This window comes from Triticum dicoccoides, chromosome 2A (assembly GCF_002162155.2).
Source record: "Triticum dicoccoides isolate Atlit2015 ecotype Zavitan chromosome 2A, WEW_v2.0, whole genome shotgun sequence".
Lineage (NCBI taxonomy): Eukaryota > Viridiplantae > Streptophyta > Magnoliopsida > Poales > Poaceae > Triticum > Triticum dicoccoides.
In genome coordinates this window covers 96,480,827-96,493,920 of record NC_041382.1, presented here as the reverse complement: position 1 = coordinate 96,493,920, position 13,094 = coordinate 96,480,827, and the positions used below count along the sequence as shown (strand labels likewise).

The window sequence follows — 13,094 nt, the reverse complement described above, 5'->3', positions numbered from 1 at the left end:
GCTCCATTCATGGCTGCTGCTGTGTGGTGCGCAACGTACTGTCAAGGATCACTCCCGCGCCGCCCCGCCTTCCACGGAACCACTCCCCACCGCCGGTCGTCCGCCGCCCCGGCCATCCCTCTAGGCCCGTTGCACAGAGCTTTTTCTCCCGTGAATCCCCACGCCACCACCCCACCACCGCGCCCCACCACCGCCCTCACCTTGAACCCTAAGATAGATACTGGGTAGCCTCTCCGCCGAGCCCCCTCCGCAGCGGCTGGTTCTTCCTTCCCTCCGATGAAAAATCGACTGACTCAAAGTCAGATCAGGACTGAAGTGTAGCTAAACTGCTAGCTGCTTCTGTTTCAAACGCACATGCACTACATCTCAATCTTCGATTAGTTACCTACATACTCTTCGCGCTTTTTTTAACCTAACTAAGCATCATTACATTTCTTGACTTAGGGCCAGTTCTTTCGGGCGGCTTAAAAAATAAGCTGCCTCTCCCCAGCTTAAAAAATAAGCCGCTCCTAAAATTTGTTGAGGCTTCTAAATTAGTTATCCCATAACTAGTTCATAAGCCCCAATAAATAACAGAAACGGCTTATAAGAAAAGGTAGGGAGTAGGCGGCTTATTTTTTAAGCTGCCAAAAGAACTGGCCCGTCAATGATGGTGTGGACGAACTTTGTGTGATGGATGTGAGTGGTGAAAGCTGTATTGGACGTATTTGTTCCGCACAACACTTACACATGCACCGATGATTTCCGTGTGCACGAGCACGGCGGCGCCGTCATACTCGTCCCCGCAAGTCGTTCCTCTGCAACCACATACACTAGATGCGGAGCTCATGGAGCTGGCAGTACAAGGCGGCGAACGTCGATCGGGCTCAGTCCACTAGCCATGTATCCCAATGAAATAATACTACTAGCCATGTATCTTTTTATTTTGATTGATTTTTTGAGGTAGCTACGTGCTTATTTCAAGCGGTAACTAGCCATGTATCGAAATGCAAAAAAACAACATCTGAAATTTTTGTGCACCAATTTTTGGTCGGAGCAAAATTATATATGATGTTTTCTTATAATACACACGCAAAATTATATATTGGTCTCATGTTTTTGGTACCGGTCCCATCTCTGTTTGATACTTTTCAGTACTTCTATTTGGGTAACTCCTATTTTTGCACTACTCGATTAATTTCGTTTCGGTAACTCCTACTGTTACGTGAGGATGAAGATCACCACAGATTACATCTGAGCTGAAGTATTCATTTTTTTCACGGGACAGAACTGAAGCAATCATTGTAACAGTCGGACTTCATCGCATGTTCGTCACGAAATAATAGTCGAACCGTGCACATCATCCAAGCGTACAACGACACATAGTATGAGTGGCAAAGTTGAAAAAGTTTGCTTGCTGCCAGACCGATAGTAGCATCGATCGAAGAAGCGAGCGAACCCATCGGTCGTTTAGTGCTGATTGCTGAATCGTTCATGGCAAAGGCTGGCTGTGATGGACCGAATTGGTGCAAAGAGTTTGGTGGCCTTGTGCAGCAATATCCGGAGGTAGCAAAGGGGCGGGCTTCCCTTTTCTTTCTTGGTAAAAGAGGCTCACAGTCACATGTCACGGGCATCAGTCAGTCGCTCGACGGTGGTACTACAGCTAGCTAGCATCCATGCATATGCATTTCAATTGCATTGTATCCATGCTTGGTCCACCATTTGCCTTTGCGCCGCAAGTACGTACTCCTAGCTAAGCTAGCTCACGCCTCCAAAAAAAAGAGAAAAAAAAAAGCTAAGCTAGCTCTCCATCATTCCATGCACATGAGTCACATAACCACACTCGGAGTACATGCGCGATTGCGCGCTGGAGATGGACGGTGAGGTGATATATCGACCATATACAGAAGAGACTGACAATCCAGCAGCAGCAGCAGCAAACATGGCACAAAGCGCAACTGTAAAACAGGTCTTGCTTGCCATTTAGTTATCGCCAAATTAAGAAGATCGACGGAGAAACAAACTCACCGGCCGTACATGCATGGCTATAGAAACTCTAGATCGAGTATGTGGTAGCAGTAGAGACCATGCAATGCCTGCTGCTCAAGCATGCATACCGTACCAATACATACCATGCCTGCTGCTAATTAATCAGCTCCATTACAACTAATATAGAAGCTCAGATCGAATGACCAGACGCACGCGGACGCAACACTGCACACTTATTTTGCACACCTCCAGCCAGGGAAGGCTCGATCGATCTGGACCCGGCGGATCCTGACCTCAGACCGCGGCGTCGCCTGCGCCTTCCGCTCCCTGCTGCTCCAGGTCGCCGGCCATGCAAGCCCGGATCTTGTCGGCGATGATATGGGCGATGAGGCCGAGGATCCCCATGGTGCCCAGGAGAGCGGGGATGGCCACCACGCCGCAAACAAAGCCCTCGAGAAAACCCTCATCGTATGGACTCATGGCCACCACGCCGATGAGGCTTAATTACGTGGTAGAGTTGGAAGAGGACGGCCGGGGTGGGTCACTTATAAAGAGAGACGTTGCAAGCTAGCCTCCTTCGATCCCTGTCCCTTTCTGCTGCTGCTGAATTTTTCTCCATTCACCGTACGTAAGCGCGTAGGGGTGAAAAAAACGAACGGTGCATGCACGCGACGCGCCAATTTCTTTTCTTCTCTTATGAGGCCAGCAGCACATGCGCGAGACGCAACCGTACGTCCCAAAATGGGAAAAACGCGTCGCTCGGCACGCAGCGATTTAGTTAAAGTCCGGTCGGGCCGTCGCCATCGCTCGTCTGTGTATCGTCAATGGCGAGCTGTCCTCGACCCAGAGTAGGAGTATTTCACGACTCGACGTGCTTGGAAAACGGGGTTGCAAGCGCGCACCAGTCTTATTTCGTGAAAGAATTCATTTCACCTTATCTAGTAGGAGTACGTAGTACATCGTTGGTGTTGGTGCACTACTGCATGCATGCATGCAGTGCGTACGCTTTTCTTTTTCTTATTTCCAATGTGAGTCGCGACGTGTCTAGACATCACATGCATCAGCTTGCAGCGATCGCCCTCTCCCTCCTCCTCCTCGTCGCCGCGGCGCCGGCCGCCGTCACCTGTAGCGAGGAGCTTGCTGCAGTGCTCCAGTGCCACCCGGCGCCGGCGCTCACGGACGGCGCGGCGTTCCGCGCCACCGTCCTGCCCCTCCTCGCCGCCCTCCCCTCCGCCGCCGCGCCGACGCGCTTCGCCTCCCTGCATTCCGACGGCGCGTTCGCCCGGGGGTTCTGCTTCGGCGACTCCGCCACGCCGCCTTCAGACTCCGACTGCGTCCGCTGCCTGTCCGACGCCGCCAGGAACCTCACCGCCGGCTGCGGCGCCACCAGCCGTCGCGCCGGCATCTTGAGCCAGGGCTGCTCGCTCTCGTACGCCGACACCAACTTTTCCTCGCCCGGCCAGGACGCCTTCCGAGCGCGCTTCCACCTGGCGCTCCCGAGCGACGCCGCCGCCCCTGCTTCTGACTCTGAGACCAGCGCCGGGGTCCTCTACTCCGCCGGCCTGCACGCCGAGCTCGTCGCCATGGCGCAGCTCATGGCGCAGCGCGCGGCCGGAAGGCTCTCCAAGCCGGTGATGCCAGCCAGCACGAGGGTGGTTCACAAAACCATCGTCGAGAAAGGCTGCGGCTGCGGCTGCGACTTCGCCATCGTGAGCAGCACGGTCCGCGTGCGGGTGCAGTGCGCCGGCGACCTCACGGCGGCGGACTGCGCCGGGTGCCTGCAGGACTCGGCGCAGGCCGTGGGCTGGGACCTCGACGCGGCCCGCGGCGGCCGCGGTGGCGCGGCGGCCGCGGTGGCGCGGCGGCCGCGGTGGTGGGTTTCAACTGCCACGTTCGGTTCGATGTCTCCACCGCAGCGACCAGAGTGATGACCCCAGCGACCACAGCGGCCGTGAGTTCTCGATCCTACTAATGGCCTAGGATCTTTCTTTCCTTTTCCTTTCATTCAAAACCGAGTGGCACTGACACACAACAAATTTTGGTTTCCACACAGTTCTCCGTGTAGGCCTTCTAGCTTTGATCATAGCCAACTTCATTCTGATAGTAGCCAACTACTGCACTCCTTCTCGCCGTTGCCGGTGAAGAGAACACAACACCGGCAGGTACTCTTTTTCTTTTTTTCTTTTTTTCGTTTTTGCTTTTGCTATATTTCTTTACTCATGCACAAGGGGGAAAATGCAACAAAATCGTAGCATATTCCAGTTTTGTCACATACATACTCATGCATGTTGGCCACTCTCGATTGTGCATGGAGTATCTTCTTAATAATCTCCAGACGGTCGGTGACAAAGATGATGAGAAGCGAGAACAGGCTACAGCAATCCGCAAAATAAGAAGTTCAAGAGTGTGGCGCTTCATGTTACTAGTAAGCGTGCACGTGCAATGCACGTATAACCGTGAGAAGAAGAAAAATCTCCTGTGTAAGCATATTTTTTACATGTACGTAATACATAGTATATGGATTCTGTAAAGAGGAAGTTAAGTACTTCCAGGGAATGGACTCTAGCATGTAGTATTGCTAATTAACATCTCCTTGTAAACGATATGAGCATTATTTAAGGAATAAGTCTAATTTAGATTAAAAAAATTAACATGGTGAAAAATTATATTTGTTATCCGACTGATATTGTAAAAGACTTGTCGACTTACATGGAGCAGGGCGGCACAGAAACAAACATAGTTATGGCTAGTTTTTTGCTATTCATAAATATTTTCCGCGGCTTCTGGTGAAGAATGAAGTCCGTAAACCGGTGAAAATAAAAATAATAGGAGAGTGGTGATTTTGCCATAGAGCGTTTCTTTCCTAGTAAGCTCTGGCACAAACTGCGGCCCAGAAATTCATCTCATTTATATTTGGTTAGTTTTGCAGACATATAATTCATCTCATTCTTATTTGGTTAGCTTTGCACACATGTAGCCAATTCATGCACAAATGCCGGTGGTGAGGAATATAGGAAATACATAAATAAAAGCATATCACCATATCACGTATCATTTGAAAACTGCATTATCTAATTGAACTACAAGATATAACCGTAGTGGGACTTTTGCCAAAATGACATATATGAGCCATCATCTCATCTCACAAAACCTCGAAACTTCAAAAATTATATCTAACCATAACAAATTTATCGTTTGAAAATGGGTTGTGATATTTGGCACACGTGTGCCATATAAGCAAAACTACCACACTTCTACCTTTTTCATTTTAAAGTACCACATGATCCCTTGTCCTTTGACCTCGCCTCCTCCCAAACGACCCCGCAGGCTCGCCCGAGAAACTTGCTTCTCCCGCACATCTCGAGTGCCCACCCCCGAGAAAAATGTCACTTCTTCACGTCTACCACATGATTTCTCCTCGGGACAAAGTTACCATGGTATTTGTATGCAAGTTATCAGGCCTGTGTTGCATAACTTACCGTGCTATTTACATAGAACGTACCATGTACTATGCTTCAACAACTACACCCCTTCAAAGTTACCACTGTGTTTTGTACACAAGTTATAAGGTTTTCAATGTGTAAAATACCGTGGTACTTACACATAAGTTATCAAGGTATATGTACATCAACGTCCCCCCGGTCAAAGTTACCATGGGGGATTGTACATGAGTTACCGGGTCTACAGTTCGTATATTTCATGGTACTTGCACCTAAAAACCTGGGTGTGTTTCGGTAGCTTTTTCCATAGGTCAAAAATTACCATTGTGTTTTTGCATAACTTATCACGCCTATAGCACGTGTGCCCCTCATGACACTAAACATTATGTGACTTTTTCGTGGCACGCCATGTGTTGTGTTCATCCAAGAGGCCCACGCGCTATGCGAGTGTATGTTTTTAACAACTTATTTTCCTTTGATAAAAGAGTTACCATCATGTTTATATTGCAAGTTATCGGTTATGCGGTGCTTATATTATCATGTTATTTACACAAAAATTATTGTGGATGTTTTGAACAACTTTTTCCCGGAACAAAAAGTTATTATGGTGATTCTAGGTAACCTATCAAGCCCGTAGTGCTTAAAATATCATGCTATTTACACAAAATTTATCAGGGATATGTTTCAGCAACAAATCCCCCCCCCCCCCACAGGTCAAAAACTTATCATGGTGTTTAGTTATCGTAGTGCATATGTTTTCATGCTATATACACATAAAAATGCCAGGGGAGGGAGGTATACTGCCGTGCTATTTACACAGAAGATATCGGAGTATCTTTTCAAAAAAAATCCCTACGATTAAAGTTACTACCATGGTGTTTCTACCTCATTTATCATATGTGCATCTATTTACACATAAATTATCTGGTATCTTTTCACATTTGTCTTTCCAATGGTTAAAGTTACCACGATTTTTGTATCTAAATTATCAGGTCTATGGCGTGAATGTTATCGTGCTATTTACAGAAATTACCGAGGGACGGGTTCAACAAATTTATTCTCAATGATCAAAGTTACCACGATGCTTGAAACAAAAAGTTTTTCAGTGCTAACATATTAAAGGCAAAACATGTCAAAAACAGTATTTCCCTTAGCTTGTTCAACAATGAGTGTCATAGGTGAAGTGGTTAGCTCCCTTTGTTGATTACCTGCAGACCAAAGATCAAATCCTAGTTCAAGCATTATTTTTGCTGAAAATCGTGCAGGAAAGGAAGAAGATCGGGAGGGAACTGATGGCGCTCGATGTGTGTGGCAGTTTCACAATCTCCCACACGGTTGTCATATACATATTTCGTTTGAAAATTGTACTATTGATTTGATTGAACCACAAAAACTGCGAGTAGTAGGATGCTACTGGATTTATAAAATCGGCACGACACTCCTCCAACATTATGATGCTCCATAGCCCGTAGGCATAAACACCTTTTACTTTTGTTTCATCTTTCATATCCCTCGCATGAATGATGAACCTGCATATATTATACTTTTGAGAGATGCTCGAAAATAAAGGAAACAGGAAATCTTCAATATTGTTGTCGACGTCATGACTCGTCGGTGAACACATGCCATGGCCAATCCAGTTCTGGTATGAATTCATAGTTCACACTTTTCCCTACAATCCTAAGTCAGAAACAGACAAAATAAGGAACTAACTGGAGCTTGTGCCTGATTCTATTTACCCAAAGTAGCAGAGCAAATAAAATGAATACAACATGAGAGAGAGAAAAATATATACCCAAGCTTGCACTTATTTAATGTATATTGAGGTGCTAGACATTACACAAAAAGTTGTCCAACAAAATACCATAGAAAGGTTGTCACTGTAATACTGAAAGCAATAGCCAAAGATCACTGTATAGTTCTTTCAGAGAAATAAAATGGCGAGCTCGCTTCACCACCCAATCTAAATGCATGCGTCTCAATCCGAATTGCTACATGATCAGGTAATTTTGCATGTAACCTTAGTTGTCCAGAACACAGGGGCTCATGCCTACATGATCACCATAACTGGAGTTTTCTCAGTTTTCTTTTTGGTAATAAATGTTAGATGCTGAAAGGAGTAAGTCATCCTAGTGTTACGGCCTCTAGGGCATTTAAATTTGGTCTCAGTTAAGAAGATTAGTCCAAAATGACGCATCATCAGTATTCCCCATCAGATTTCAAGTAGTACTCTTGAATTAGTTTACACCAAAAAGTACTATAGCACAGTATGGATTGGATTCTCTTTTCATTTTGAAATTAAACTGTGATCAGCATATATGAAAAGTAAGTTCAAACAGCTGAACAAAAAGTCGATTTTTCTTTGCAAAATTGCTAAAGTAAGTTTCTAGCAGTGCACCTAGACTCTGAATCAAACTAAGAGCCAATAGTTAATTAGCACCACCACCATTTATTATGAAAAAAGTACCACCATATGGATATGCCTGCTCTTCTAATTCTATTTGAGCACATCATCTTACCATCCACACTCCAAACACACCAAAACAGACTCTAAATTAAACTAATGTCGATGAGCATGAAGAACACCTCACCGTGGAGGAGGGCCGCCTGCATCGTGAGTTGCGCAGCGCGGTGGGCGGGTGATCTGCACCGCAGAGGAGTTGGACTCGGCGGCCTGCAAATGTAGCGGAGGAGGCTAGCATACACAGCCTGGGACACTTAGTAGAATCAAATGGATCTGCGTCTAGTTGGTTAGTCTTCTGCAACGAAAAGATGAACTGGATTGTTAGAAATCATGTGAAAATGCTTACGCACCAAATCCTAACGAAAATTGCAAGACTATTGAAAGTACACAAAACCCAGTATCACACCTCAGTTCAACATGAGAAGTAAATTAGCACAGTTGATCCGACGGACATTAGAATAAATACATACACAAAATCCAGTTTCAGAATTGCAACATATGAACTTAACAGGAATTTCAGTCGCAGCACTTAGAATTAAGTTTTCGGCAGTTCGGCACAGGGCGTATCAAATAAAAACACACAAGATTTGAAATTTCCTTTGTCAGAACAGCAAGAAAGGAATAGGGATCCCAAAGGAATATACCAGCGAGGTCTGAGATGAAGGGGTGGCTGGGCCATCCAGTGGTGTTGCTCACGACATCAAGCAGCTACAGTCGTGCGCCACACGGGAGGCTGACTGAATGGCAGAAGCGTGCGCTCACCAGATGGTTGACCAGGACAACCTTGGCGCCCTTCCCCATGAGGAACTTGATGGACGGCATGGAGGCGCGGATGCGGTTGTCACCAGTGATGTTCAGGCCGTCGTCCAGCAGAACGTTCAGATCGGCACTAAGGAACACCTTCTCCCCCCTGAGGCCCTTGTCACCCAGGGTGCCTGCGCACCTCTTGGTCGCCATTTCCTCCTCGGTCTCCCCTTCCCCTGCACCAAATCTGACTCTGTAAACATCATAATAGTCCGCAGAGGAACCAGATTCAGACCATTGGAGATTTACCATGCAAGAGATCGATCGGGTTAATGGCAATTGAACATCACATTCTTCCATTCGAAAGTAGGTTCATGAATCCTTGTGATGATTTTGTGGGTGTTCTCTACCACACTGAATTCAAAATCTGCAAAAATAGAAAGGAACAAATTTTAAGCTGCGGGTGTGTAAGTGTAACTGAAGAACCTCGTCTTATGACGGAGGGATCACTCCTCGGCAGGAGGCTTCTCCGCCTGCACCATGGATTCCTGCCGCAAGTGGCGGAACACGGTGAGGACGGTAGGAAGGGAGCAACATCGCCATGGCCTCGACGCACTCCCTTAAGCTTGTGACTCCCATCATGGTGGAGATCGTGAAGCCGGCAACGTCGCAGGGGAAGCGGAGATGCGTTGAGAGGAGGATCTGGGAGGTTGCGGCTTGCAAGGCTTATGGTAGGGACCGCGAGGCGGGGAGAGGATTGTGGAGGAGGAGTGATGCACCTGGTGCCGCGCGGAGGAATGCCAATAACTGCTCCATCGCCGGTCGATTGGATCTACGGCGGCACGACTGATGTCCATCGCCTGAAACTTCTTCCCGAGCTGTGTTGCCCAATAATGCTAGAGTCACGGACAATCATCGGCGTTTTACGAGGCTTACTTCTAAACAAATCTCTCTGCCCCTCCTGATTTTCAGGGGCTGTGGGGCCTTCCCCTCCTAATATGCAATTCTACTGGTCCACCTCATCTAGCCCGTGAACCCCGTATTAAAATCCCCCGTTGATGTAGCATTACTCCTGTGTTGCCTCTGCGTGGTAGCGCTCGAAGAGGGGAGGCCCTGCGGCAGTGCGGCTTGGTGCATGTCGGGGGCGGCTGACTCTGGCCTCCTCCTCCTCCTCCTCGGCCGCCGCGGCCGCCGTAGTTGCTACGCTCACCGCAGGCCGCCATAGTTGTTGCCGCCGCCGTAATTGTTGTCGCCCTGGTGATATCGCCCGTCCTCGGCCACGGCCACCGTCTTCGTAGCCCCATTGGCACGCACGCTCTCTTCCGTCGCCGCTATCACCGCCTCCATGGTGGGCAAGGTTGTTGCGGATCCATTCTTTCCGATGTGGGGCCAAAGAAAAATGGGTCGAGGAGCCACGATTCCAGTGGAATCAATCCGGAAATCCGGAGCTGCGGGCGTGGATCGGGGATGGAAATTGACAGACCATGAAGCGTCTGCTCGGCAGAACACCCAATCCGGGACGTTGATTTGCGTGGCAGATCATTAGCGTAATATCAACGTAGGATCTACTTAAGTTGATTTCATCGGAAGGCTTTGGTTATCCCGTATACAGTTTGTTATGCGGAATTAGGAGAATTTACGTTTGCTTTTTTAATAATAGTGTAGATGTAGATTTTCGCCACCGTTTCCTTTTCTGTTCACCGGTTAATCAGTAGTGTTCGAGAACAGTGTATGTGGATGGTCCATCGGTAGGTGCATGCATGACTGCCTACTCCTGTGTTGTTTTCGTCTAGCTATATATGCATGTCGTACTAAGTTGTGGTAGAATTGATTAATAATCAGGCACCCCAATTTGGACAAGTGTTAACTTCTCATTTTATAGTTGATGAGGTGTTAACTTGCCTGCACGTACGAGCTGTTTACTAGTAATAAACTGTTGATGTGAGCAGCAGCATGCATCTCCGGACGAGCAGCAGCAGCATGCAGTGCGTGTCCACATGAACCGCCATAAATGTACCGAGCAATCGTCAGCTTGGTAGACTTCGTGCGCAATATCAACCATCACTGTAATTCAACTACAGGAAAACATCACTGATCATTTTTTTTTGTATTTAGAACCATGTACTTCACATAAATTAACCTGCTCTCAACCTCTGGCCCTCCCGTCATTTATATTTCATGTATGTCGTAGTTGTGTAGTCGTGCGTGGTTGTCTTTGTTTGTGTCGGTGTGGAGTTGTGCTACACTCGTTGTTCGCAGCGAGAGGTAGAGGTGGTTGTATGGCTGTATTTCTCTCCTTCTATAAAGCTAAGGTACGCAATTTGCGTACTCTCGAAAAAAAAATTGTTCACACTTCGCCAAACAGTCTTTTTATATAAAGCACAAATGGTCAAATAGATACAAGGGCTATTTTGTTCAAAGTCAGAAAGGGTATAATTTTGAACTGTTTCTACCATCGATATGTAACATCAGATACCGTATCGATAGGTTTTAGTAAACAGTTTTCATTTTATTTTTTTATTGAACTTTTCTGCATCTTATGTGCCATGTGTTGGAGCAACTCGCAGCGGACGCTATGCTCATATTGCAATCGATGAATGTGCACTCCGACTTATCTTACCTATGAAAGAACGAAAGGTTCGACCAGGGGAGTGAATCTGCGACTACACATTTTTAATTTAGGGATTCCAAATCCAACAGAGAGCATATCAGACAAAGTGGCTTATCCTTTTTACTTGGCATGAATCCCCACTCTTCGGCATTCGCCAAAGCCCCTATTAATAATATGCTTTTATTGGGACACAAAGATAGAAATGTAGGATGACATTTAAATACACTGTCTTTTTTAATTTATCTTTTTTTCTTTGGGGTCTCCAACATATTTATACTTCAATTCCTTGGGACTAATACTTGTTAATATACTCATGAATATTTTTTGTCCCCTAATCATGTGTCATTATCACCAAAACATAGTTAGAGGCAAAGACATCGTTTCACCCACTTCCATTCTCAACAACACAGACGCGGCAATGATGCCAAGGAAATCGTAAAATCACTAGAAGGCGGAAGGAAAATATTCTTTATAATGTTAAATAATAATAGATTTCACCCACTTCAGGAAATTTGATGCCATTGAAGTGAAATTTTAGATGCATGTACACTGTCGGAATCGGGGCTCCGGGGACCCAACAAGGTTCGAACTCTGGGGATCGCTGGTTCCTTCGGCCTACTCAACCTCTCTGCTTCGCGGCCTCATGGCGACACTCCGGCGTGCTCGAGCTACGGAAGAAGAACGATGAACACGGCAATTTACCCAGGTTCGGGCCACCTTACGATGTAAGACCCTACTCCTGCTTGGTTGGGATTGCTTGAGGATGAGAGATAGTATAAAGGTGGGTTCTGGCTAGCTAGGGTTTGATTTTCTCCTATGGCGCCAGCTTGCCCTACTTATACTGGCCTTGGTCCTCTTCCCCCGAAAACACAAGGCAAAATGGGTTGCCACAACGGCTAGTTTGAAGGGGGACAAGACTACAGCTTATCCTGACAAAAGTAGTCTTCGCCTGTTAAAGCCTCCTGCCGTGACGAGCTGGTGGGCTCGGGGATGACCTCTGTCCTGGTGAGCCCCCAGCCTTGGTCTTCTTGCACCAAACAGGAAACATTTGGAAATTGCTTTGGGAACCGGCGAGCTGGCCTGCTCCCTTAGCACAAAAGAGGAAAGCATCCTTGTCTGTGTCTGCTGGCACGGCTCCTGGCGCCACTCGATGTGGCTCGCGTCACCCACGTGCGGCGCGAGGCGGGGCTTAGCAACCCTCGACATGTCCGCCCCGCGAGGGACCTCGGGAGGCCACCTTGCGAGAAGGCCTCGGGGAGCTCCTGACGACGCTTGCTGACGTGCGCCTTGCAAGGCGGGGGCCCTCACGAGGGTCTTGCTCATGAAGTCCAATGGTGGGCCGTGCTAGGCCCATGGCATGCGCCACGTCCTGGGCCGCAGGCAGACGGGCCTGGGTACCCCCAATCTCAGGGCCCAACATACACTTTGATAAGCACACGTACAAGCCAGCTATAACTCAAAAATAAAAATTTGCATGTCGTCCTCACTCAAGGAAAAATTACCCCCATAGACTACCTAAAACCACCCACGAAAATCGTCTTGTCCCTTAGAGCATCTCCAGCCGTTGGCCCCCCAAGGGATGTCTAAAAGCGCCGCCTAGGAGTGAGCTAGCGCAAAAAATGGCCCTGGGGACGAGTCGGTCCCCAGCCGTCGACCCCCAGGGCCGCCCCCAGGCGCATATTAAAATAAAAAAAAGAAAGACCATTCGGCGAAGTTATGATAAAAACTAGTTAAATTTCGGCCAAAGATGGCAATTTTCGGTGAAATTCGCGCATTTTCATTACATTAACCTAATTAAAAAAGAAAGGGGCTGAAGTCGTCGCCGCCGTCGCCGCCATCGTCGCCGTCGGCCTTCTCCTCCTTGACG

At 47.5% G+C, this 13,094-nt stretch overlaps 1 long non-coding RNA gene and 1 pseudogene across 1 annotated transcript; one reads left to right on the top strand and one right to left on the bottom strand.

Moving 5' to 3' along the window:
* Positions 1–3,822: 3,822 nt before the first annotated feature.
* On the top strand, positions 3,823–4,206 carry LOC119359084. The gene is made up of 2 exons (XR_005172373.1): positions 3,823–3,919; positions 4,022–4,206. It is a non-coding gene; the product is annotated as an uncharacterized LOC119359084 (long non-coding RNA).
* Positions 4,207–7,995: 3,789 nt separating this feature from the next.
* LOC119359083 lies at positions 7,996–9,963 on the bottom strand (annotated as a pseudogene).
* Positions 9,964–13,094: the final 3,131 nt, after the last annotated feature.